Source organism: Ochotona princeps, chromosome 15 (assembly GCF_030435755.1).
Source record: "Ochotona princeps isolate mOchPri1 chromosome 15, mOchPri1.hap1, whole genome shotgun sequence".
Taxonomy (NCBI): domain Eukaryota; kingdom Metazoa; phylum Chordata; class Mammalia; order Lagomorpha; family Ochotonidae; genus Ochotona; species Ochotona princeps.
Genome location: NC_080846.1, coordinates 32,202,900 through 32,230,775, shown reverse-complemented (window position 1 = coordinate 32,230,775; position 27,876 = coordinate 32,202,900). Strand labels below are relative to the sequence as shown.

Here is a 27,876-nt window from a genome sequence, read left to right as displayed (position 1 = left end):
TGATGAAGTACTGGGGACTACCTTATCCAGATCTGGGGGTACAATGTAACATGCATTCCTACTTCCAAATAAAAAATGGACTCCCAATGAAGCTGTTGGAAACGTGTAGACACTGATATGCTGGACTGTCTGACATGTCTGAACCAGCAATCAGAGACTGATGGAATTATGACTCCTTATGAAGGACGATACTATCGTAACAACATGGGGAAAATCGTTTGGGGGTGGGAGCTTAGGGAGGAATCCCAGTCTATACGGAATTGTACCATACAATTCAAAAATTCAAAATAAAAATATAACAAAAAAATTAAAACTAAAGCAGACAATGTCTCCAAATCATTTGCCAAACAGCTTTTCCTACTGTATTAATTTTCAATTTTTATATCTTTTCATCTGCTTAAACAGAGTGTCAGGGAAAAAGAGTAGATGATTCCTTATCTGGAGATTCATTCCCCAACTTCCTGCATTTCCTGGACTGGGCCAGGCTGAAACCAGGAGACGAAACCAATACAATTCCATTTGATTCTTCAGGAAAGATAGAAAAAGAAAAAAAAGCAGCTTCCAGTTAATGCTGTAAGTCTTGTTTATGGGCTAATGTTTGATTTGATATTACATATCACACAATTCAGCAGTTAAAAAATCCTTGACACAAAAAGTTTACTTGGCACATATTAAAACATTATTCATATTATATTTCATATAATCACATAATTTGTCCTATCAACGAATTATAGAAAAACTTGTTCAATAAGTGTATTTGTTTCAACTGGGAACAAATCAAATATAATGCTAGATTAAAATGCCCGTCTCTGTCCCATGTCTCTTCTCAGTCACTTTATCATGACAGGAATTGCTTTATAAAAGGTTTCATTTATTTTATAAAATTTTGAATAGGAGGTCATTTGAAGCACATTCATTGAAATGCTACAAACGAAACAGCTTTTGAAGCATTTCAATACTTACAAAAACCCTCTATCTACTTACCTGATCTTTTCATGGTACCTCTAACTTGAGCTTCATTTAATTGTTTCATAAAAACTGCAATAACATACTCACTTGATATAGTCAAATGAATCAGAAAGCACATGGACAAATACGCAACACTAATATTCGTTACTGCTACTCAGTGAAAGACTACTTACCTAAAGACCATGACCAAGGAGTTTCAGGAATCAGAAGGCTTACAGATTCTTGGTCTAACTGGATGGGTGCCTTATATGTTTGAATTAATGAAACTGAACCTTTTTTTTTTAAATTTTCCATGTCAGTTCTGTGAGATGGATTTTGTTCATTTTCTAAATACATCAATGACATTTATCTGAGGACTCATAAGCATCAATATAAAGTTCACTCTATGCAAATATTTCTTATGTCTGTGAATGCTAAAGCTCTAAAGTTCCTACTGAGATTAGCACAGGCCCAATATTTTCAAGACTAAAGAAAGTTAGAAAGAAGACAGGACTGTAACAAATATTGAAAAGGTCAGTCATAAGCCTTGATCCAGTATCATTCTGGAAGATTACTGCTCCTAAATCTTCCATTTGTTCAACTGATACACCGGTAAGTGAATGTTTGTTTTTCCAAGAAATGGAGTTCTGTATTCAGTTTAGGAGGTTACTATTTTTTATTTGGCTGTTTTTTTCTTTTTCCTGATCCATATATCTACCTACTGAATCATTCATTTCTTCTTAGGCACTCAGTGGAACACTGGATCATATCAGCATGACATACATATTTACACATTGTGTCTAGGGCCATACCACTCAGAACATGTCCAATTTGTCTGGTATTGGAATATTTACACATAAAAAAGAGTAACTATGGTTGAAAGTGCAAAGTCATAAAATTGGAGAGCACTCACAGGTATTAATCATAAACAAAATCTTTCAGAGCAAAGATACTATCTGATCTTTTCATAACAAATACAGTATCTCAAAATATATTTCTTTTGGAATAGATAAGCAGCATAAAGAACACTGCCCTCAAATTATATCAAAAGATGTGGTAACTATGTTACTTGAATAACTATGTCCATATCTTCTTATTAAAGATGCCTTCAGAAAGATGTTTTGCTGTATGGATTGGTTTCATGGTGTAGCAATTTAAACCACTATCTGCAATGCTGCCAACCCATATGAGCACCAGTGGAATCGGTTTCTCCACTTCAAATCCAGTTTACTCTTAACACACCTGAGAACAAGCAGCTTGGACCTCTGTAATCCATATCCCATGTGGGTCCAACGGGTCCAAGGACTTGAGCCACCTCTGCTGCTTTTCCAGGCTGTAAGCAGACAGCTGGATCAGAACTGGAGCAGCCAAGACTTGAAACTGTGTCCATAGTAGATACCCACACTAGCAGGCCAAAGATTAGCCCATTTCATCACCTTGTCATCCCCTCTAGTAATGATTAAAAAACCATGACTGATTTGTATTTAATTTACTTTATGAATCTAAAATGATCTTGCTATTTATTTATGCATTCATTCATTAATTCATTCACTCACAAGGTCGAGCAGGCAAGTGGGAGAAAGTGAGAGATGAAGAATAAGAGAATCTTGCATCTGCTGGTTCACTCCACAGATACCTGCAAAACCAGGGCTTGGGCAAAGTCAAAGCCAGGAACTCTATCTGGGTCTCGCGTGTACTGGCAAGTCCTAAGTACTTGTGCTATGATTTGCCAGTTTCCCAGGGCTCTGGATCGGAAACAGTCATGGGTTGAACAATGTAAGCCTAGCTCACTGAGTCACAATGTCAGCTGTTTTAAAAGAACTTATAACCAACCATTTGCTTCGTAGAAAAACATGAAAAAAAATCTTCTCTAACTAGTCTCTTCATATTCTGTTTTGAACTCTAAAATCTGAAAACCTAACCTAAAACCTAAAACACTAGGCTAAATAATTAAGTTGAATATCAATCACTGTACAACAAATATATTTCCAAGAAAGAGAAAATAATTCTATGCATATCAAGGATCATGGCATTAGAATATAGTGTTATTATAGGTTATAACAAGACCCCTAAATCAACATTTCTTTCATTCATTTCTAGTAATTAATGGTAGACTTGTCTGTCTTCTGCAATCAGTGATTTAAAACATGCCATCTGTGATAACACAGGACAGGCTATTTGAAGAAACTATTTTATAGGGATTGGGGAAAAAAAAGCATGTAACATTGAATTTTCAAGGGAAGGAAGACACATGTAAATTTGCCTCGTTTAGATTTTTTGATATATATACATATGCACATGCACACATATATTTGTATATATATGTTTATGAAAAAGTAACTGCAGTATTTTTCAACACCATGAAATAAGGATTTGTACCCTAAGTTGAAGAGTTGCTGTCAGAGTTTCCTATGAGTTGCTTGGAATTTACCGGGCAGGACACCAAAGAAAGCTACACAGAGAGTTACAAATACTCTTCACACAGGTGTCCTTGTATCTTTTGCTGGGATCACAAGTGAAAATAAAACATACACACATGTAGGTACACATACACACAACATGTTACTAAGCTAAAACTATCCAGTAGCAAGTATCCGCTCACTGAAACAACTACAGCAGTTCTAGAAAAGGCAATATGTAGACTCTCCATACTATCAACCAGGAAGTCCAGAATGTAGCTGAAAAGCTTAGAAGCATACAGAAGTAGAACATTGTCTGGCAGTAATGAGTAGATAGAGATCTTCATGACGACCTACACGTTGAAATTAGCAGCCCAGGCTTTAAAATAGCCACTATAAACAGATTACTGTCATTAAAGATGAATTGTCAGCAATATGTATGAAATTTTAGTAGAAAAATGAAAAATAAACAAGCAAATAAAAATTCTGCCACTGAAAGATACATATCTTGCCATTTTCAAAAGTACTCACTAGGTGAGCAACAAACAAGAGACAAGGGAATTAATGACCAAGACATTTTAAGGTAATGAATTTCATCAGAACTTAATTCATGAATTAATTTCTTCAGAATATCCAAGGAGAAAAGTACTGAAAAACAAAGTTTAATTGAATTTCAAGATAACATCAGGAATTTTCCAAAGTGTACTTGAATTTCAAGAGCAGAAAGAAAACAATGAAGAGGTATATTTGAAGAAATGGTATCTACAACTCAATGTATAAAATGCTTAAATACAGATGCAAAAATATTGTGAAGAGGAGAAAAAAACTACAGCCATCAAATAATCATCAAAATACTAAAATCAAATAAAAATGAAAACCCACAGAATTTGGAAGAATGATAATATAATTACAAATTTTTGGTAGAAGTGGTGGTGGCAACCAAAAAATACAGCAATATTGTCCAAGAGCTGTCAGTACGGAGCGATTACATATTCAAATCAAAACACTGTCCAGTGTTATTATCTGTCAGAAATGAAGACAAAATGAAAATATTTCCTAGTACAAGAGAGAATCTACTACCCAAACATGCACACCTTCATGTACTGAAGATTTCAGGTTTCAGATAATTGATGCCAGGTTAAACTTCAGTCACTAAAAGAATGAAGACCACCATGCCAAATATGTGAGTAACCACAAAATATTTTTTATTTTTCTAAAAACTTTACTTTAAAAATGGAATTATTGTGAAAAGTATAACTATTGCAGAAGGAAAATGTAGAAAACAGTGCACTGGAAGGAAAGGAGTAATTGGAAATAGTGCTGTAGGCTTCTAATTTTTATACTTGGAATGATGCTTTATTAATTCTAGGAGGGAATGTAGAATATCTGCATGATATTGAGAAACAAATATTTTTAAATCAATATCAAAAATATTGGATCAGAGTTTTAAAATATAAAGGCCAAAAAGCAATGAGTGAAATATTTCAGTACTTTATGAAGGTAGTTATATGGATGTGGACAAATGCTTAATGTATCTAACATCATTATTTACCAATTCCACAATTCCACAGAGACACTAGGGTTAATAGATGCCTGGGGATGAGGGATGGTGAAGAACAGCAGTTTTTGCACAATGAGGAAGGGGCTTTTTGGAAGAATGAAGACATTTTGGAACTAGATTGTGGAGATGATTGCACTAGACTGTGAGCATATAGATACTAAATTTCAGCTAAAAAATACATTTATAACTACTTTGCCAGAATTTTTTTAAAAAGCAACAAGCCTGGAATGGTAGCCTAGTGGCTAACATTCTCATCTTGCATGCATAGGGATTGCATACGGGCACAGGTTCTAATCCCGGCAGCCCAGCTTCCCATCCAGATCCCTGCTTGTGGCCTGGGAAAGCAGTGGAGGACAACCCAAAGCCTTGGGACCCTGCACCCTTGTGGGAGACTTGGAGAAGGCTCCAGGCTCCTGGCTTCGGATCGGTGCAACTCCGCCTGTTATGGCTGCTTGGTGAGTACATTAATGGATAGAAGATCTTCCTGTCTCTCCTCTCTATATGTATCTGACTTTGCAATAAAGATAATTAAATCTTAAAAAATCGATCAAACAAACAAAAAAACATGTGGGAACAGTTGGATTTGAAAGATAGTAGAAGTGAACTTACTGGGAGTGAACCCATATCCAGCTGGGACATTGTTAACATTGTTGTATAGACAGACAAAAATCCCTGAAACTATAAAACTTAGATATTACACAAATGTAAACTGTAGCACATTGAAAGCAGTGAGGTCAAGTATGTCCCCTGATTTGCTTATGCAAAGGATGAATCTTAATACTCACACGCATTAATGAGACGGAGAACTGAATGCTATTAGTTAACGCTGGTTTTCCAGCACATTTATATAACAGTCCAATTCTCTGTATCCTAAATTTTATGATTCTATACTTAAAATTCCTACTCTAGGTATAAAATGAGTCACCCATTAAAACAGGGCAGCATTAAGTACAGCTGTACCACATAATGCACATTGGTATGACAGGAAGATAGATTTTATGAAAAATGCATATGAAAGTGTAATTACAATGAGTGTTTTTGAATCTCCATTATCAGTCTGATGACCAAATTGATAAAAATAATATGTATAAACAATTTTCTTCATGAGAGAAGACATTAATAATCAAGGGCTATTTATCAAATCTCACAATATACTGAACCATAAATAAGACTTAAATACACAAAAGCAGAAATATCATTATTTTCCCTACTATGTATATTTAACGGTTATAGAATCATATATTCTACAAATGCTTAAGACACCTGGAAATAAATTTGCAGCATTCCAGTATCACATTAGCTAGAAAGTAGGTCATGTATATTTCAAATGCTATGCAGAAAAGACTCTTAATGAGAGTGAACTGCAACAGTCACAAGGCAGCAAAATGGAAACATCAGCTTAAAGGAAATAAAAGTTCCATTCAACATTCTGATAGGGTGAGTGTTTTCTGTCTGTAATAAGGAGTGCATTAAAATGATGCGCTCACTGAAAGAACAATCAAGAAAAGTGAACGTGCAGAAAAATCACAAGTGAGAAGTCTAACCAGTATTCTACAGTTATCAAATTTCATTTTACCTTTCAAGCACAAAATCATAAATATTAAAACACACAAGATGAAACAATTAGGAATATTTTACTTTATTAAATTAATAAAACTATATAATCATAATATTAGTGCAAGATTCCCATGCCCACATAATTGACTGTAATGTAACTTATGATATTGATGGTGAGGGGGGACGTCTTTAAATACACTAACTCAATTTAGTGTTATAGTCGTAAAGATTCAATTGAAAAGTTATTAATAATCGTAAAAATTAGAAGGAGCCCAAATGCTCTGTAATAGATCACTAACTTAATTAGGACTTATTAATTCAATGCATCCTGATGCAGACATGACAAAAATAATTATTTCATAATATGAATTATACTTAGTATAGGAAATTAATTTTCAAAGGAAAACATAATGTTGAGTGCATATGAACTCCCTCAGAGCTATGTCTGAAAAAATATACAGCAAAGCATTGATAAAGTTACCTGGAGTAAGAAATTACAGGCATCTTTTATTCTCTTTTGTAAATATTTCTCTATTGCCTTTTTATTATTTTTTTTGCCTTAGATAGGCATATAACTCTGCCCCCTCCCCACGTACACACACCATGATGACTTTAAAAGATTTATTTTTATTGGAAAGCAAGATGTTACAGAGAGAAGGACAGCAGAAAGAGCTTGTCTGCTGGTTCGCTCCTAGTGGCTGCAACAGCCAGAGCTGAGCCGATCCAAAGCCAGGAGCTTCCTCCAGATCTCCCATGCAGGTACAAAGTCCCAAGGCTTTGGTCCATCCTCAACTGCTTTCTCAGGCCACAAGCATGGATCTGGATAGGAAGTGGGGCATCCAGGATATGAACTGGCATCCATATGGGATCTCAACGCATGCAAGGCAGGGATTTATGGATTTAGCCACTGAGCTATTTTGCTGGGCCCACCACAATAAACTTATCCCTTAATTCAATTTCCATGAACATAAGTACCTCACAAAAGCATCATAGACTTGCACATATGTTCAGCTATCTATTTACCTATATTTTATATGCCAATATGCCAGCTGCTCTGCACAGCAACAGGAATAAAAAAAATGATCTCTATCAAACTTGAAAGTATTATTATCTTACCAGTAACAGTTTGTCCACCCCTGACCTAGAATACTGTCAAAACTTAAAATGCTTTCCTGTCTTACAGAGATAGGATACTCCTTCTTTCACCTGTTCAAACATAAAAAATAGGGGCTTTTTGGTTTAGAGCAGGAAAGTTGTCCAAGCTAACTCTGGCTCCTGACTCCACATTCCTACTCACGCAAATGCTGAGAGGCAGCAATGATTATGGAGTGTTGGGTTGTGCTGCCAGGATGGGACGGCAGGATGGAGTTTGAGCTCCTGGCTGCCATGGTATCTGAGATATCTAACAGTGATGGGAGTGCTCCCTGTTTCTCATATATACCTAAAGAGACATGAAAAATTGAGAGAACAAAACTAGCACCATTCACTTTTTCCAACTATTTTATCAGGCGCATCACATATGTTAACTCACACACCATCACACACTGTGTTTCAGAGTTTAGACACTGAGATAATATAATTCATCCAACTGAAAATTGTTCAGAAGTTTAATCTGAATTTTGAATAATGCTCATTAAGCTTTATATAAAGCCCTCTAAATACATTTCCTTTTAAACATCACCATACCACTTTATCTTTTCACATATTGCACAGTTTAACTAGACTTCCTCAGTTATCTTTGATTTATATTCTGCCTCTCCGACCAGTTACAGTTCAGTATGCAGAGTCTAATACATTTCACCTTTCCAAAGCACAGTGTTCTAGAGAATGCATGCATATACGATACTTCTGGAATACCAGGATTTTTAAATTACCCAGGCTGCTTTAAAAGCTTTTTTTTTTTTTTTTTTTTTTTTTTACAAATTTATCTATAGATTTGGCCATTATAGTCAAGTTTATAGTAAAGTGTTTCTGAGACAATGGCAAACATTATGAAGTTTATGTGGAAAGGAAAAAGCAGTACAATAGCAGACACTACAGAACAATTAGGAGTATTCATTCTTCCCTGTTTCAAAACCAATTATAATTCCCTGATCATTACTAGATCATGCTATTGGCATACCGGATAAAGATAATAGAGGTCTACATGCCATGTGGAATACTAAGCTATAAAAAGAATGAAATCCTGTCTTTTAAGGCAAAATGTATGCATTTGAAAACCATTATGCCTAGTGAAATAACCAAGTCTCCAAAAGAGATATATCGTGTCTTATAATAATTGGCAGCTAATAAATACAAAAATGTATATGACTTATCATATATATATGAAAAAACTGTTGTTTTTAGCCCTTTCTTATAGTCCTTGCAGAACTGTAGTATTCCTACTTCCTATGTGTTGAATATTACAGCTAGTGGTGAACTAAGCTTGTGATTATGGAGTGCACTGAAATTATGTCTTTGCAAAACAATAAAGAAAAAAAAGACAAAGGAGGAAGACTTGAGTTGGGAGAAGGGAAGTATGATTGTCTTCTTGGAACTGGATCTATGATGATAAATAAAATCTCTTTATATTATTACAAATATAAACAAAAATAGACACACAGAGCAAGGAAACAGCCTTAAGGTACAGACACATGAATGTCATTACTTCATCTTTGATAAAAGTGCAAAAACAATTCAGTGGAAACATCACTGTCCTTGCCAAAAATAGTACTGAAACAACTGAAGCCTATTTGCAAGAGCACACATACACACACATCCCTACCCTCAGACCTAAATCTCACGGCAAATCAGTTCATAGGTAATTCTCCCTAATGTAAAATTCCCAACTATGAAAATTTTTAAACCATAAGTGAATGCCTACGTGACCATATACTTGGTAATGAGTTTACAGCAGCATTGTTAATAGCATAACCACTCAAAGACAACATTGCAAGCATGCTCTGTAGAACAGTCAAGAAGTAAACAGCTTCTCTGTTGATGAAAAGACAAGCACAAAATAAGGATGAGGAGAAATATTTTCAAAACCTTAGATAAAGAACTTCTATGCAAAATATACCAAGAACCGTTAACAATCATAAGAAAATAAGTACCCAAGTTACAACTAATTCAGATCAGGACATCTCACCGCAGATACTAAGACATATTAAAAGAGGTTCAACATCATTTGTTATCATGCAATTGAAAATTAAAACAGGGAGGTAACAACATGTTAGAATAAAAAATATAGTAAGACACAAATTTTAACGGTACAGAGCACTCAGCTAGAGCTCTCACTTACTGCTGGTGGGGATTCAGAATGGTATGACTTTTGGAAGATGTTTTGATAGTTTCCTATACAGCTGAATGTAGTCTAACAGTACAATCTCATGAATGTGTTTCTACACATTTAGCAGACTATTTTGAAAACACACACACACACACGCCTGCAAAAGAATATTTGCAGCAGTTTAACCACAATTTCCTAAACATGGAAGCAACCTACATGTTCTAAACTAGGTGAACATATAAACTGTGGTACATCTCCATAGTGAAATAACATTCAATAATAAAAAAGAAAGTGGTTACCATTGATACTACTAGAAAAATAAACCAGTGTAGAAAAACCAAATATTGTGAAATTCTGATTAGGTAATTGGTCTTGGCTGGCTAACCTGGTAAAGTAAATATACAAGTTGCTTGATTGCCTGAAGAAACAGTGGTTTCAAATACTGAGTACAGGACCTTTTTAAGTGCAGCTGTTGTACTCAACATGAAGAAACAAATTCTAAATGGTGAATATAAGGATAGTAAGCATTTTTAAAACTCATACATCTTCGCTGCTTTAAAGCATATCAGAGATTAAAAAAATTAAGAGCTTCAGAGATTCCAGAGTGAAATCTTAACACAATGAAGTGAACTAACCTACAAACTCATGAAGTAACTTCCCTGAGCAAGGTAGAGATTAAGGTACAGATCTAAATAACTTTGAACATAAATTAGTCTAGTACATTAACCTCGAGGGGAATTGTATGTATCAGTGCACTTGGTAATTTTCTTCTTTTTATGGGTATATTTATTCACAATACAGAAACTATTATATATGTAGTCAGAAATTGAGCAAGAAAGCACAGGAGGTAGTTTAAGGAAGTTCTTAATTTTGGAGTGAGAAGTTATCAGGAAATGGTGTAACTCCAAACTCTTAATTCATTAGAGCTGGCGGCATTGAATTAGCTCACTTTTAGCTTCATAGAGAAATAAGGTGTTTACACACAAACACATTTACATGTGAGCATACATGTTTTAGTGAACACACGTGTAGCTCTTCATCCTGCCAACTCAGAGGTCTGATGAGCAGCCTGGTAGCACTCAGCTACATGACTTCAGCAAGAGGAAAAGGAGATTTTTAGAGAAATGTCTGATTCTTACACTGAAGCAAAAAGTAAACAAAGTGTGCTGAGAACAACTTTTAAGGCAATAACATGCTAGAAAGATAAACATCACATTGTGAGCCTGTGTCACAGGACGCAGAAGCCTCGGAAAGAGCTCCCATTGCCCAAGCTTGAAATGCCTGAGAAACGCTATCAGCTGAGTGGTACTGGCTTATAACCCACTGAATCTCCCTATATATTTGAATATACATAGATATATACACATATATTCAAAGTCCTTCATGATAAACAAGTGAGTAATCAATAAGCAGGAGCAAATAGTTACTGTATTGTACATTAAGTAAAATTTCCCGCCCTTGCTTGGTTCAATTGTATTGCTACAGCAAAATGTCTTAGTTTAGGTAACTTAAAAACTCAAAAATGCATTTCTTACCATTCTGGAGGTCGGAAATTCCAAGATGTGGGAGCACACAGGTTCGCTGTTCCTCAGAAACGACACATTCTCTGGTGGCTGACTCGGTGGAGGAGACACAGAAGCGAAAATCCAGACATCAGCATCCTCGAGGCCTTTTCAAAGCTCACAGATCCTGTTTATAACCGTGAGCCCCCGGGGCTTAATCCTAAAAGCCTCACCTGTTTAGTGTCATTACTTTGGGGCTTATGTTCCAACACACAAATTTTGGAGGGAGATAAACATTCGAATCACAGCATACTCTCTGCGGAAAGACAGTAAACAAGTACATTTATGTGAAAGAACTTAAAAAAAAATTCGATCTTCGCTCAGGTGATCAACGTTAATACTAGACATAGACTAACAACCTCAAAGATTCACTGAGGGAGGCAAATATGGTCTTTAATGTGACAAAGGTGAGTTAAATTTGCAGATGGAATTAAGGATGTGAATCAGCTGGCCTTAAACTAGAGCGGCTAGCTGCGTTACTCAGGTGGAACCAATGTAATCACAGGGCTTTTTTTTTCTTTCTTTTCTAAAAAATTTATTTATTTTGTAAAACCAGATAGATATACAACAAGAGATACAGAAACTTCTTCCTTCTGCTGGTTCAGTCCCGAAATGGCCACAAGTGTGGGAGCTTAGCCAATCCAAAGCCAGGAGCCAGTTTTAAACAATGGAAAAGTTTATTAATAGCAGAATATATATATATATGTAGGGCACATGAGAATTTTATAATATTTTTGTAAATATAAAATTATTCTGATATATTTGCAAAAGCCTTTGAGATGATGTGGCTCTTATTCTGGTCACTGTTTGGTTTCAGCTGCACATAGGACCCTAAGTTACAAAAACCTAACTGAAGTCCATTAATTTTAGAACTGTGAGAAATATTATTTTTTAACACCATAAATTTCAGAATGTTTTACTAAGCAGGGATTGATAAAGGGAATGATTGTGGAAATGAATTTCCTTCACACTCTTTCCCACACAACTGCCGGCTAATTTGCTTTCATGTGCAAACTTGCCAGGTTCAGCGAAGACTGGTTTCTTTCAAGAGACCAGACTTCTCACTAGCTTAGAATATTTTCTCTTCTTGAAGAAATAATACCGTATTTATTTGAAAGGCAGAGGTACAGAGATCCATCTGCAATTTCATTCTCCACGTTCCCTCAAGACCAGGCCCAGGAACCCAGAGAGGAACACACAGTTCAGTTGAGGTCTTGCCTGTTAGTTTCAGGGACATGACTATTGAAGCCATTGTCTACAATTTCCCAGGGTGCACTCTGACAGAGAAGCAGAATTTAGATGGAAGGAGTAACTTGAACCCAAACACCATGTTATAGGTTGTATTCCCAGTGGTACTTAAAGCATTGTGCCTAACACCTGTCTCCTTATTGTTTCTATTCTGTGAGTGCTATACAAAAGAATTAAAACAAACACTAATATTTCTAAGTAAAAATTATAGTATTTCACTGCTAATTTTAAATCCTAATTAAAACCACCTTCATATTTATGCAAAATAGTAATCGTAAAGCACAACACATTACTTACTGAATGCTTACTTTGTGTCTGCAAATGCTCAACACCTTATCCCTTTATCTCATGTAATCATTAAATAGAAGTACTATTATTGATCTTTATGGATGTAAAAAGAACAATAGAGAACTAAATAACTAGAGTTGCACAGCCAGCAAGTTCTGCAGGAACATTTTACCTCCTCAGAGTTCATGCTTATATTCAAGACTACATATCAATGAGCTGACCAGCAGGACTGCCTAGACTAGAGACATACCAAAGGAAAATAATATGGGAATACACCTGGGTTCTTGGAGATCAAGTTTTCTATGGTAATCATATCCTTCATTCCTAGATACCATACTAAATGCCTGTGTTTTCTGACAATTTCCTCTTGTATTCCCACTACCATATATTTCTGTGCATATTTCCCAATCCATGTCTTCATTGCTCCCCCTTCTTCTAATTCTTCTGACTTTGGCAACTAAAATTGTCATTTTACGGTAAATAAATTTTCCCACATTCTTAGCCAACTCACAATACTCATAGGCCAGTTTCTTGTCTCATGTATTGATTGCTTCCCATGGCTCCATTCTATTCATTACTGATGTTGTCACCACTGGTAAGTTTGTGATGAGGATGATAGTGGTGGCTATGGCCTTCACTTATCTCTGTTTTGCATTAGCAACTCTTATCTTGATGTTAAGAACTCTTCTCTTTTGTAATTCAAGATACCTAATGATATACTGTAATCTACCAACCTGGTCAAAATTTCTAGCTGTAGAAAGCTGCCATGGCTAATGTAGAGTGTTTTCCCCTTTCCCAATATAATTCTGAGTGGCTATGACACACAAGAGAATAAATCCTAATGTTCTTACTTTCTCCTAAATTACTCCTCATTAAGATATTGAAGAATTCTCTGCACACCCCTCCAAAAACTGCTCTGCGCCTCAATTGTTAACATATGCCTTGTTAGAGTTATAAACCAGTTTGGACTATCCTAAAAAAAGAAAAAAAAATTTTTTTCTTCATCTCCTCAAATCTTCCAGATTAAAGCTACCCACACTAGTGGTCAAATACTGGAATCCAACATTGAAGCCTAATGTTCAATTTCCTCAAAGATTTTTTGGACTTCACTTACACTTTTGCAATGCTATCAATGATTTTTTTTCTTTTTTTCCTTTTATAACACATGAAAAGAGTAAAAGAAAATCAATATTCCAATCCAAGATACTGTCATTCTATGTTATTTTTTCTTTCTGAGATCCTCATTACACTGAAAGTCAATTAATTGTGTCAATTTTGTCATGTAAATTCATAATCCCTTAAAGATAAGTGCAAGCATTTCTAAAGGCAGTTAGACTTCCTTTCCCATGGTTTCATAGATACTCATACCTAAATAAAACCATTCAGGCTTGGTGAAGTATTGCTAGTGTGCTCTTGAAAACTTCACAGTGCATATAAATACAGGTGCAGTATTCTACTATCCTATTATGTAAATACATGATCAGTTAAGATACTTGAAATAAATCGTCTGGCTACAAACCCTTGATCTCATAGAGTCTCATATTTGTTCTCCTCTTACTGAATATTACTTTACGTCAATCGTCAATCAGCTTTCCAAGTACTTTACATGAATTACTTTGCCACAAGAATTTCCAAAACAAATACTACTACTACTGCTGCTGCTGGTGCTGCTGCTGCTATCATTTGCAGATGAAAAACAAGGCTGAACAACACAAAATAACCCAGAGGCAGTAGCTGAAGTTACAGAGCATATTCAAGTCATGTTTTGAAAGTTTTTCTGACAATGAACTAGTTCACTGTTCCTGAATTCCTGGCTTTGGAGTTTCCAGTACACTTTCCAGTGTATGCATGCACTGGTCCCTCCAGTCTGAACTACTGGCTGGCTGCATGTCAGTGCAACAGAGTGGGAAGATCTGTAGGCTTAGAGGAAATCATTCCAGAATTTTAAAATTTCAACAAAATTTCAGAATGCATAATTTGTTTCCATGAACTCAGAATGTTACCAATGTATTTTTTAGAGTTACACAACTTAGTTGGAAGAACATGGGCTAGAAGTTTGGCACAGTTCCAGGGAGGCGCATACTTTTAAACATAGAAGCTGACAGGAAATACAGTGCCTTTCTAAAATGAGCAGCCATTAACTACAGGATCCTAGCCCTCTACTCACACTTCTCTTACATTTTGCAAAGTTGTGATGGTTCAACCAGTATTTCATAAACCTCATCATTTTAAAGGGAGAGACTCATGGTTTTTACAAGTTATTAAAAAGCAATGATGTCATGGATTAAGGCATACTTTTATTGGAAAAACTCTCATTTGTGTAACTGTATGGAATATTTCTTTGGAAACAGGTAGGAATATCACAGCATTACTGAGGAAAATAGAAAAGAAACTTTTTAATAGAATCTGCGTTGCATAGACAGTCAATGTTAAATATGTGTATTTATATAGGCACTCAATTTGCTTGGAAGCAAGATCCTAAAACTTGAAATGTATGTTTATTTGAGGTAGATTGTATGTTAACAAGTATAAATGGAAAAGGAGGAGGGAAAAATTACCAATGGCTCTATAAATATAAAATCTTCTTGTATAATCTACTGATTTTTACTTTTATCCATTAAAATAGTTCTGAACAATTTTCTTTCTACGTACTTGTTAATTTTGCCACTGAGCATTGCAACAGTATAAACACATTTTTTTCAAGTAATCACGTTATTTCAGGAGCAATTTCACAAGCATAATCTTATTTACCTTACAACAATGGTAATTTTCATTTGGCATTCTTATGTTGACATTTTGTTCTTTTTCATTAATTTTTTTATTGTATTGAGTCATTCAAATTTATTATTTAATATCTATTAATGTAAAGTAAATGCAAACCTGTTAAATGATGTGGAACTAACAATTCAAAAGCATTTTAGAAATTTACATGTAGCTGCTTCAAAAGTCTCCTGGACAAATGGAATTAAAAAAAATGTTTAGGTCATTGCTGCAGCAGAGCAGACTAAGCCTCTGCCTGTAGCACCAGTATCCCTATGGGCATTGGTTTAAACCCCACTTGCTCCACTTCTGATCCAGCTCTCTGCTTATGCAGCAGAGGGTGACTCAAGACTCTGCATGCATATAGGAAATCAGGAAGAGGCTCGTAGCTCCTGGGTTATGATTGGCTCAGCTTTGACTGCTAAGTTTGTTTAGGGAGTGAACCAGTGAATGGAAGACCTCCCTCTCTGTCTCTCCTTCTCTCTGTAACTCTGCCTTTTAAATAAAAATAGATATTTTAAAAAATATGTTCATGGCAAAAGTTTGGCCAAGTGGAAAAGATCCTGATTAATGTCATAATCTATAGTGCTGTAGAAAAGATCTTGATAAACATCATATCCTACAGTGCAGTGCCTGAATTCAAGTCCCAGGTTCCTCTCCTAACCCAGGTTCCTGCTAAACATGTAACTTGGGAGGCAGAAAGCTAACAGGTCAAGTTTGGAGTTACTGAGAGCTATATGGGGAACTTGGATTGAGTTCCTGGTTTCTGGCTTCAGCGTGGACCAATCCAGGCATTTGTCGGCAACTGGAAAGTGAAAAAGTAGATAAGTGCTCTTATTATTTAATCTCCTGTGTGTGTGTCAACGACTATGCCTGTGCTTTGCTAAGCACACACAAAACTAAATAAAGATGTTTATGCAGGCACAAATTTTTTAAATATATACTTTTTCATATTGTGCATTTTCTATTAACTTCTTGGAGACTCTGTATTTTAAACTTGTGGCAAAGAGTAGATATTACAAATTTTTAAAATTAGATTTCTAACTTGATATTTGTAGGTTGCCAATATTAACGAACCTTGATTCTCAAAAACTGAGGTGCATCAGAGGTGTGGGTGTCGGAGGTGTGGATGCCCAGCCTCCTGAAACTGACAGGAATATGGACTGGTACCATTCGTTATCTTTTTAAAAAGATTTTATTTAATTATTGATTTATTTGGAAAGTCATATATACAGAGAGGAGGACAGACACAGAGGAAGATCTTCCATTTGTTGATTCACTCCCCAAGTTGCTGCAAAGGCTAGAGCTGAGCTGAGCCGGAGCCAGGAGACCTGAGCCTCCTCCAGGTCTCCCATTCAAGTTCAGGGTCCCAAGGCTTTGGACCGTCCTTGACTGCTTTCCCAGACCACAAGCAAGGATCTGGATGGGAAGTGGGGCTGCTGGGATTATTGCTGGTGCCCACATGGGATCTCAGCTCGTGCAAGGCAAGGACTTTAGTAACTAGGCTACTGGGCTGGGTGGGCCCCATTTGTTGTCTTGATATGAAAATCTGTGACACCTGAAATCTGAGATTTGGGGTACTGCCAGAATTTCTTCCCAAATTATCTTTCTTTCCTATGATTTAAACTGTAATACCTGTCACTTTCATTACACTGGTAAAGAGTGAGAACTCTCAGAAAATCTTTGCTAAAGAAGAAAACTTTTAATGTTAGCCTCCATAAACCAATGGGACAGTTAATCATCCAGCAGTAACAAATAGGATGAAAATGACTGGCACAGTGATAGGGAAAATTTTTATTAAAATTATTACTCTATTGCCAAAATTGATGACAACATATAATCTTCATCTTTGCAGCTCTCACTGTAATTTGCTTTATTTAGTGCACTCAGAAGAAACTTGTATTTTTCTGTTATCATGGTAGCAACTTAAAAAGGTGTTTTCACATATTAATCATTTTATAATGCTAACCAAAATGCATGTTCCTAAGATGAAAACAAAAGGTTAATTTCAATTACAGTCATCTTTGCTTGTGACCACTTGAGTGATGCTGCTCCGATCATGCAAAGCACAGTCCTCCCACACGTGTCAACCTGTTACAGAGCTAGTTTGCTCTTTAAATGTTCCTGCCCTTAAAATAGATATCTCGAAAGATCAACTTCAGAACCCAGAATCCCAATGTTTTCATCAGAAAAGAATTTAAAAAGAGATTTACTCAGATGAGACTTCTCACTGTATTTACTTTTGCTTGATTTATTGGTATCTCCCTTTTGAACAGGTGTGAGGTCAAACATTTGATTTCTGATTTCTGGAAGAGTAAAGCACAATGGATCTCCTATAAAGAAAAGGTTGTCCTCCCCACTGCCCCCCGCCAGGTTCTCAAGCAGGCCGTAAGATCCTCCAGGAGATCATTATCGTTCTTCAGCATAAGAAGCCTATGCGGAACCTTCAGGAATTACAGCAAAGCATCAGCCTCCGTAGAACGTTGCTCTCACCGCTCCTCTCTCCAGCCTCAGCGCCCTGCTCCAGGACAACTGCACTGAGCTGCTCCAGAGCTTTGATTTTTCCCACTGTGCTTCTTTTCTGAGTGCTTCTTTCTTTTTCTCGCACGTGCTCACTTCTTCCATTCTTCCTGACACGCTTAGGAGCCCGCCTGTCTTTTTTAAACTTTTACTGTCAGAAGTTGACATCCTCAGAAGTTATGACTTAGACTACCTTTAATTTGTGAGTAAGAAACGCAACAGGAAGCTACCAGTTTCATATATATATATAAATCATTTATATATATATAAATCATTTTTATCAAGGGTATATATACCCTTGATAAAAATGATGTTTTAGCAGATTTTAGGGCCTGACACGGTAGCCTAGTGGCTAAAATCCTCTCATTGTACGCACAGGGATTATATATGGTCACTGCTTTGTGTCTTGGCCACCCTGCTTCCCATCCAGCTCCCTGCTTGTGGCCTGGGAGAGCAGTGGAGAATGGCCCAAAGCCTTGGGACCCTGCACCAGTGTGGAAGACCCAAAGAGGTTTTGGGCTCCTGGCTTCGGATTGGCTCAGCTCTGGCAGTGATGGTCACTTAGGGAGTGAATAAGCAGATGGAAGATCTTCCTTTCTGTCTCTCTTGCCCTCTGTGTATCTGACTTTCCAATAAAAATAAAATCTAAAGAACCCAGGACTCCTCATATACAGTCAGCCTGCTGTACATCAGAACCCGGGACTTCTTTTTCTCCTATCTAACCATAACCTAGTACTTATCAATCACCTCTACCCATCGCTCTTCTTTGAGTTCCTTGCCCCAACCAGGCTTTGGTAACCACCATAAAATTGCTAGTTTCCAGAAATAACCTAATTTTTTCAGTTCATATATGAGATCATGTGGTGGTTGTTCTTCTATGGTTGGCTTATTTCCTTTAACAAAATGAACAATCCTCTGATTTTAGAATGAATGTCTTTTTTTTGATTACTGAAATAATTTAGTTTTGATTTTGTATATTATAGATGCCAGCCCATCATCAGATATATATTTTGTGGATATTTTTCCCAATATTTGTCTTTTTAAATCTTTTTTGCAATTTATAAGTATCTTTTAAAGTGTTCGTTTTCAAAGATAATAATAGACTTTCTCAAATACCACACTAGTTCACAATTATATTAACATTTAAAACAAAAGCACTAAGATTCACACCATTTAAAAACAAACTTATATAATTTCCTTCTGAACTTATAATTTCAATAATTAAATTCCTGCCCAACAAAGATCTAAAAAAAAAAAAAAGGAAATTTTTGTTTCACTTAGTCCAAAATACTAGTATATCATTTGTCCAAACAAATCTTAAGATGGGGAATAGTATTGGTGTATTAGTACTCAAAAATGGCATAATAGTTTACTAGAACATCAGTTACTGCCTGGAAGAATACTCCCAACACATGCCAATAGATCACTGTACTCATTGTTCAGGTCTAAAGGTAACACTGATTTGATGAAACAAACAGAAAACAACTGTAGCTCAGATAATGCTACAAAAGTATAATTGCTGATGATCACGTGGAAGTTACAAGAAACTTTCAAAATGATTTTTTTCTATTTCAAAGTTTGAAGACGTATACAACGACGTCATTAGTCTTACTGATCTACCTGGGAGCCTGACAAAGCAAAAATTATTAAACTGGATGACACAATCATAACATGGCCCTCATTTTTAATACTATGACATTCTTAAAACCCTAATGTGTTTTTTCAGCATAACTGCTGAACTTGTGTATACTTATTTTAGCATACTCATTTTTTATTAAAAGTACATGCACAATAAACCCAAAAAGACAAAATACCAATTTTTAAAATGATTGGTGTTAATAATTTCAAAAATTTTTTAAAAATTTTTAAATTTAAACTTTAAAATAATTTTTTAAAATAAAATGTATATAACATTAATCAATACTTTGGTTATTGGGTCAACATGGAAACATGAATTTTTTTTTAAGATTCAGTCTTATCCAGAAATGCTAATTTCCAATAACCTTGCCTAAAACAATTTAATGAGATGTTTCTGTAAAAACCTGTCCTGCTTGAAATGCTATTTTCTAGAGTCTGTGTTCTTAATTATAAAACTGATCATTGCATTCTGACTTGGAGTACAAACCAGTGAGTGCTAGAAATGAACAAAACAATGATAAACAATAGAAACTGAGAGAGATGAAGTAATCATATATACACATATAGAATATAGGGCAACCTTTGCTTAATCAGTTGCCATAATCAACCAGAAGAATTATTGTACCTTTCTAAGGAGTAAAAGAAGAAGTGTTTTCTAACAATAGGATGCAATGGTGCTTCACTGGATGCTCTTCTCTCTAGCACACCATTTTCACATACTAACTAGGCAGAATTCCTTTGTTTTCATGAGCATAGGAGCTCACTTGCACTGGCTTACTTTTGTAAAGAAGCACTGAACATGTATGTTCTAAAGAGGTATGATGAATACCATTTATTGCATTTATGTAGTTCTTGGCATATTTTTAACTTTTTCTTAAAGTTATTAAGCCAATTAACAGCAAAACAAATCAAAGAATTATTAGTACTTCAATAATTTTTTCTCTTAACACTTTTATATTCATTTTCTGTGGCTACTGTAACAAATTAATGTAAATAATTGAAAAAAGTGTACTTAGAAAATTCATGAAAAATTTATGATTCAAAAAATAACAGGTGGTTTACAAAAAAAGATATTTGTAATAAAATAAACTTACATTTCAAATTGACTATTAAACAAACCTTCTGAAAATACCTATAAGAAAAATATGGCTTTTTACATTTCTCAAGTTGGAATTTTTCCTTTTTATAACTACAGATTTAATTAAATCTTTAATACCAAACATAATATCATACCGATCATGTCTTATATTTTCTTAAAACTATAAGAATTTCAGAACCAGCGTGGTATCCTGATTAATGTCTTCGCCTTGCATGAGCCAGGATCCCAGATGGGCACCAGTTCCTGTCCCAGCGGCCCTGCTTCCCATCCAACTCCCTGCTTGTGGCCTGGGAAAGCAGTGGATGAGAGCCCAAAGCTTGGGACCCTGCACATGCATGGGAGACCCAGAAGCTTCTGACTCCTGGCTTCAGAGAGGCTCAGCTCTGGCCATTGTGGCCACTTGGAGTATAAGAAGATCTTTGTCTCCATCTTTTTTCCTCTCTGTGTATCTGATTTTCCAATAAATAAATAAATACATACGTACATCTTTAAAGCAAAATATAAGAATTTCTATCATTTCTACTATAGTTTGTCATTACACAAGATCTGACACATTTTGAAAAGTATAAAGTCTATATTTAGGCTATTTTTCTTCCATAAGAATGCCCAAATGTTCTAGTATCATCTTCATTATCATAGTTACTTTTCTCTATAGGAATGACTTTGTACATGTGCCCCAAATCAGTTTATCTGCTTATAAATTCCACCAACCCTTATCTTGATTCTTTTTCCATTACCACATTGTGTACTTTCAAAGTAGGATTTAAAAATCCCTAGTTTAAAAGTTTGTAGTTCATTAAACTTTCTTTTTTTCCTGCCAACCTAGGTGTTGCCTTTCTATTAAATAATTGAATACATTTGCTAACATCTGGAAAAAATTTTGCTAGAATTTTTACTGAGATTGCATTAAATATGCAGCTAAAAAGTTTGGTAAAATCAAGATCTTTTTAAAAAATTTTGTTTATTTTTATTAGAAAGCCAAATATACGGAGAGGAGAGACAGAACGATCTTCAGGCAGATGATTCACTCCCCAAGTGGCTACAATGGCAGGAGCTGAGCCGATCCGAAGCCAAGAGCCAGGATCTTCTTCCAGGTCTCCCACATGGGTGCAGGATCCCCAGGCTTTGGGCCGATCCTGACTGCTTTCCCAGGCCAGAAGCAGGGAGCTAAAAGGGAAGTGGAGCTGCTGGGGTTACAACCAGTGCCCATATGGGATCCCAGTGCGTGCAAGGCAAGGACTTTAGCCATTGAGTTATTGCGCTGACCCGAAAATCAACATCTTAACAGCATTGTGTCTTCTGATTTATAAATAAGCACTACCTTTTCATTTATTTAACTCTTCATTTCTTTCACCAATATTTCTCATTTACATACTGATATTTTGTAAGTCTTGTCCCTAAGAATTTATTTAATATACCCCTCGATATTATCTATATAGTCATCATAACAGCTAAAATAAAGACAGTTTTCGGAGAAATGTATACTGTGTTTTTTTTTTTTTTTGATCATTGCACTAGCTCAGACTTCAATGATGATTTGATAAAAACACTGAGCCCAGAGATTTTTTCTTTTAGCAATCATTTGTTTTTGCCACTAAATCTTACACTAATTTTAGATCTTTTATGGTGAAATTTAGAAAACATTCCTGTAATTCTCATTTACTGAGAATTTTTCTCATCAAGATCTATTGGATTTTATCAAATGATTTTTTTCTGTATCAGGTAATACTGTAAAATGGCTTTTTTTATTTAGCTTTTTAATTTTACAAATTGAGTTCCAAATGCTGAGCCAGGCATGCAAAAGTGAGAATTAATCCCACTTTAGTCACAGTACCCTTCTTTGTATGTGTTGTTGGGTTAGACTATAACTGTGTTGAAAATTTTGTGAAAACCTGCTCATGAATCACAGTGGCCTATGATATTCCTTTTTATGTTGTGCTCATCTGACTTTAATATTAAAGTAATGTTGGCTGGTTATTAGGGGAATGTTTTATTCAGCATTCTTCCCTCTGCTTCTCTTTTCCAGAAAAGATTATAGAACTTTTGGTATTATTTCTTGCTTATAAGTCTTTTTTTTTAGAAGTAATCAGGGAAGCCACTGGGTTTTGTCTATTCTTTTGGAGATTATTACTCATAAATTCAATGTATTTAATAGACATAGATTTATGCAGGTTTATTGTATTTCCTTTTTTTGAGTTTTCATACTCTGTCTTTCAAGGAATTGACCCAGTTCATCTGTTTTAAGCTTTTGTCACGTTTGCAATTGAAAATGTTTGTTAATTATCTTCTGTTTGTAAGATTGGTTGCAAAAATACACATTTCATATATGTGCAATTTGTTATTTTCTATTTATTAATTAGTCTGGGTATGGATGAAGGTTTGTTTAACTTTTCAAAGAAGTAACTTTCGGTTTCAATTTTATCTTCCTTCTCTTTTAATAATAAACGAGCTTATGCCCCAACTTTAAAGTTTGTTTTTATCTGCTTTATGAGGGCTTAAGGTTATTCTTTTTGAGCTCCAAATGAAGAATATTGACTTCAGTTTTATTTTATTTTCTTATATATGATTTTGTAATTGATTTATTTTTATTTAAAAATATTTTTTTGAAAAAATGTTAATTTGTTGGGGCCCGGCGGCATGGCCTAGCTGCTAAAGTCCTCGCCTTGAACGCCCCGGGATCCCATATGGGCGCCGGTTCTAATCCCGGCAGCTCCACTTCCCATCCAGCTCCCTGCTTGTGGCCTGGGAAAGCAGTCGAGGACGGCCCAAAGCCTTGGAACCCTGCACCTGCGTGGGAGACCCGGAGGAGGTTCCTGGTTCCCGGCTTCGGACTGGCCCGCACCAGCCCATTGTGGCTCACTTGGGGAGTGAAACATCGGATGGAAGATCTTCCTCTCTGTCTCTCCTCCTCTCTGTATATCTGGCTTTCCAATAATAATAAATCTTTAAAAAATGTTAATTTGGTTATGTGAAAGATGAGATAGAGAAAAATAGAGATTGATCTGGATCTTGCTGGATCATGCCCGAAATGCCCACAAGAGCCAAGGGGAGACCAGGCTGAGTCCAGAACTCCATTCAGCCTACGTTTATGGGTAGCACGTATTCAAGTACTGATCACCACCTGCCGTCTCAGAGATATATTATCAGGAAGCTGAACAGCAAGAATGTAGCAGGCAGGTCATAAAATGAGAACCCTGACATGTGGATACAAGCATCCTAAGCCTGGGATTGCCCGATTCTACTATGAATTCTGCCCCACTGGCAAATATTTTACATAACAATTCTGCTGCTGTTGGCTGAGCATTTCACAGATGTTAATCAGATCAAATTACGGGTCTATTCAGATCATCTATGCCCTTGCCTGCTGTTCTATCGATTATATATGGAGGGGTGTTGTAAAGTCTTTGAACGTAACAGTGGATTTGTCCAGTTCTCTTTTTAAAAAATATTTCCACATATTCAAATTAAGATATAATTCTTACACCATGTAATTCATTAAAGTACACTGTTGTTGATTTTGTTTTGTGGCTTTTCATTTAAGGGGACGTATAGTAACTATAACAGAGACTATCGTGTCCAGATGTGAGTATACAATGCAGTATGCCTCTCTACTTCCAGCTCAAAGATGGACTCCCAATGAGAGTGGTGGATACATCTTGACAATAGGATGCTGGACTCTCTGCCATTATTCATGCCCGCAATGATGGACATATGACTGTTTACGAAGAACTACTTTATCATAATAATATAGGGGAAATCAGCAGGAGCATAGAGGGGATTTGGGGAAGGGTAATGAATACCCCAGAGCTTATGGAGCTATATCATAAAATAATAATAATGATAAAGAAAAGTACAGAGTTCAGAGATTGTATACTTCAAGTTGTATAATTCTGGAATGTCTAGTCATTCCTAAAAGAAACTTCTCTCATTCTCTATTTTATATTTATTCCAAGAAAACACTTAATTATTTTTAGTGGTGGAGCACTACTCATTATATAAATACACAACATTTTATTTCTCTTTTCACCAGGATCTCTTTGAGTTTATACTACTTGGAGTTTTCTACGCCTCTTAGAGTATAAGGTTTTTCTTAAACTTTGGAAATTTTGGGTTATTATGTCTTCAAATTCTTTTTTCCCTCAATTTCTTTCTCCCTTATCCATATATTATTTCCTTTATTCATACTTATGTTGTCACATGGATCTTTTAGAATTTGTTCATATTTCTTCATTCACTTTTCTGCTACTTTTCCAAGTTGCAAGATCTCACTTATCTTCAAGATTATGGGTTCTTTATCCTCTCTGCTCAAATGCACTAGTAGGCCCCTTTAATAAACTTTTCATTTTACTTATTGTACTGTGACACACTCAAATTCATATTAGGTTTCTTTATTGATAGAATTTATTTATTGAGACTTCATTACTATATTTTTCTGTAATCTGCATTTTAAAATCTTCTTTTAAAGACTTCCTTATCTATTTGTAAGGCAGGTGAAAAAGAGGGGGGTGGTGATGATTTTCCACTTGATGATTCTCTCCACCAAGTGGCCACCATGATTGGGACTGGATCAGGTGGAAACCCAGGAATGCTAGCTAGGTTTCCCACAGGGTGACAGAGATTCAAGTACTTGGGCTATCTCCTGCTGCCTTCCTGAGTGCTTTTCCGGGGAACTGGATCTGAAATCAAACAGACAGGGAGAGAGTCAACCACAGTCTCCTGGAGGAGGGAGCTGTGCAGGTCTTCTTTCGACTCTCTAGTCTGGAAAAGAGCTGATTTAAAATATTTTTCCAGTGAATTCAAATACCTGAGATTCTCAAAAACAGATTCTAGGTTTTTGTTTTTTTTTTAAATGTGGGCCCTATTTTTTGTTGTGTTCAGGGCATCATAATTTTGTATTTCATTCACGTGTAAGCACAATGTTGCAAATCTGCCAATCAGTATCTCCCCATCCTTGTGGCTTTTTGTTCATTTTAGTGACTTTCTGGAACTAATTCTTCAAAATATATAGACAATAACTCTCTGCTTTATTAGCTTAACCGACAGCTAATATGGAAAGAGGATTTCTTAAATGCCAGAAACCAACTAACTACCCCATCTTTGGAAATGGCTTTCTTCACCTCCTTAGCCTGAGTTCAGTGCTCCACAGGACAGCAGATACTTCTGTCCTGGCTTTCTACCCTGTGTTCCACCACTGACTGCCAGCTGAAGGTGGGAGTCCAGGACTTTTTCAGGTGTTCCCAGGCTTGCTTACAACCCTCAGCATATACACAGCATCCATGTCACTTTTTAACTTTCCAGCATGGTGTCAGATTTTTCCAGCCTCTATGGGCATGCTTGGTTCTTCACAAAATTCATGGGGAAAATGGAATTGATAAGTTTATTTTGGGTGAAATAAAAAAAATCTATATTTTCTTTTGCTATTTTCTATCTTTCCCTATTGAACTTATCAGTCAGTTCATTATTCTCTCTAGATGTTAAGTCTCTGCTTCAATTATGGCATTGAAATGCTTGCAGTAATTATTTTCAAAACACTTGGTTTTCAAATACTTTTGGAGAGAAAGACTTTTAGTCCAAGATAGGCTTTGCGACAATTCAAATACAAATACATTTGCAATGAGATCCGCTAGGCAACCAAAAGACAGACAAGCCAACTTGGCAATTGTTTTAGAATAAGACCTTGAGAGAGCTATGGATATATTCTGTTCCCTCCAGTGGCTTCTAGGTTGCGCTGGGAATCTGGGCTTTTAATTTTTAAGACTGCTGTGTAGGTGGAGGGAGGCAGTGGGACTAGGGCAAGTGACCATAGGGCACAGCTCACAGATGGTTGTGAATACCAGGACATAGCTGGCTTTTGTTTTCATTTTTGTCCTTTCAGCGTTTGGCTGTTCTCCTTATAGAGAAGAAGTTTTTTGCAGGCCTTACTCCTTCATTTCCACTAATACCACGTTCTGTCAGTTTCTGCCTCACATGTTTGATGCTCAATTTTTAGGCACATGTAGTTAAGAGTAGTTAGGACCTTTGTGTTTTAGCAAATTGGCTTCACCGTGTTGTAATGTCATTCTTTATTCTTGATCACTTCTTTTTTCCTTTTAAGTTCCTCTCAGTAAAATGTCCACTCCACTACTTTACTGATCAGTGTTGGCATGTCTTTCTGTTTCCTTTTACTTTTACCCATGTTTATATTTAATGTGGATTTTTGGTGGGTGGCATACCATAGAGTCTTGTGTTCTAACCCAATCAGAAATCTCTGGGTTTTAATATATTTGTAGCATTTTCATTGTAGGCTGGTACTGATACAGTTGCTTTGATGCATAGCATGGTTATGTTTTTCTTTGCTTTTTGTCCTCTGTTTTTTTTTTTTTTCTGCCTTCTCCAGTTTTGAGCACTGTCTATGAGTTCATTCTACCTACTTTCTGAACACTCATAATCATTTTTCAAACAGTTTTTTTTATAGTTGCCCAAAAATTTGCTGTATATTTAAACCAACTGAATTCTACCTCTAACATCGCAGCCTTCAGTGATAGTATAGTCACGCAGAATATTATGCTCCAAATTCCCAGTCCTTGGACACTGCGTCCAGCAGCTCACCCATATGCTATAATGATTCAATATAACACGTTACTATCATAATCAAATTCTTTTATTTTAAAGATTTATTTATTTTTAGTTGGAAGCCAGTGGGAGTGAGAGATAGAGAGAGAGAGAGAATCTTTCATCAGCTAGCTCACTCTCCAAATTGCCACAACAACCAGAGCTGAGCCCATCCAAAGCCAAGAGCCAGGATATTCTTCTACGTCTCCTTTGCGGGTGCTGGGGCAAAAGGACCTGTGCCAACCTCCACTGCTTTCCCAGGCCATAAGCAGGTAGCTGTATCAGAAGCGTGGCAGCTGGGATTCGAGCCCATTCCTATATTGGATGCTGGTGCTGCAGGCAGAGTATTGCCTTACTACTGCATGGCACTGGCCCCATCCCTTAATTAATTTAAGTGTTGTTTCCCTGGTATAATAAGAATAAAAAAAATACTTACT

General features: G+C 36.0%; 1 long non-coding RNA gene across 1 annotated transcript in view; it reads right to left on the bottom strand.

The window, feature by feature from the left end:
• Nucleotides 1-11,271: 11,271 nt before the first annotated feature.
• The window catches only part of LOC131482105 (uncharacterized), a 214,159-nt gene continuing 197,554 nt past the window's right edge, over nucleotides 11,272-27,876 (bottom strand). Inside the window, exons 3-4 of the long non-coding RNA XR_009246764.1 lie at nucleotides 11,469-11,551; nucleotides 11,272-11,346 (exon numbers count right to left, since the gene is read on the bottom strand). This is a non-coding gene — a long non-coding RNA (uncharacterized LOC131482105). The remainder of the gene's footprint in view (nucleotides 11,347-11,468; nucleotides 11,552-27,876) is intronic.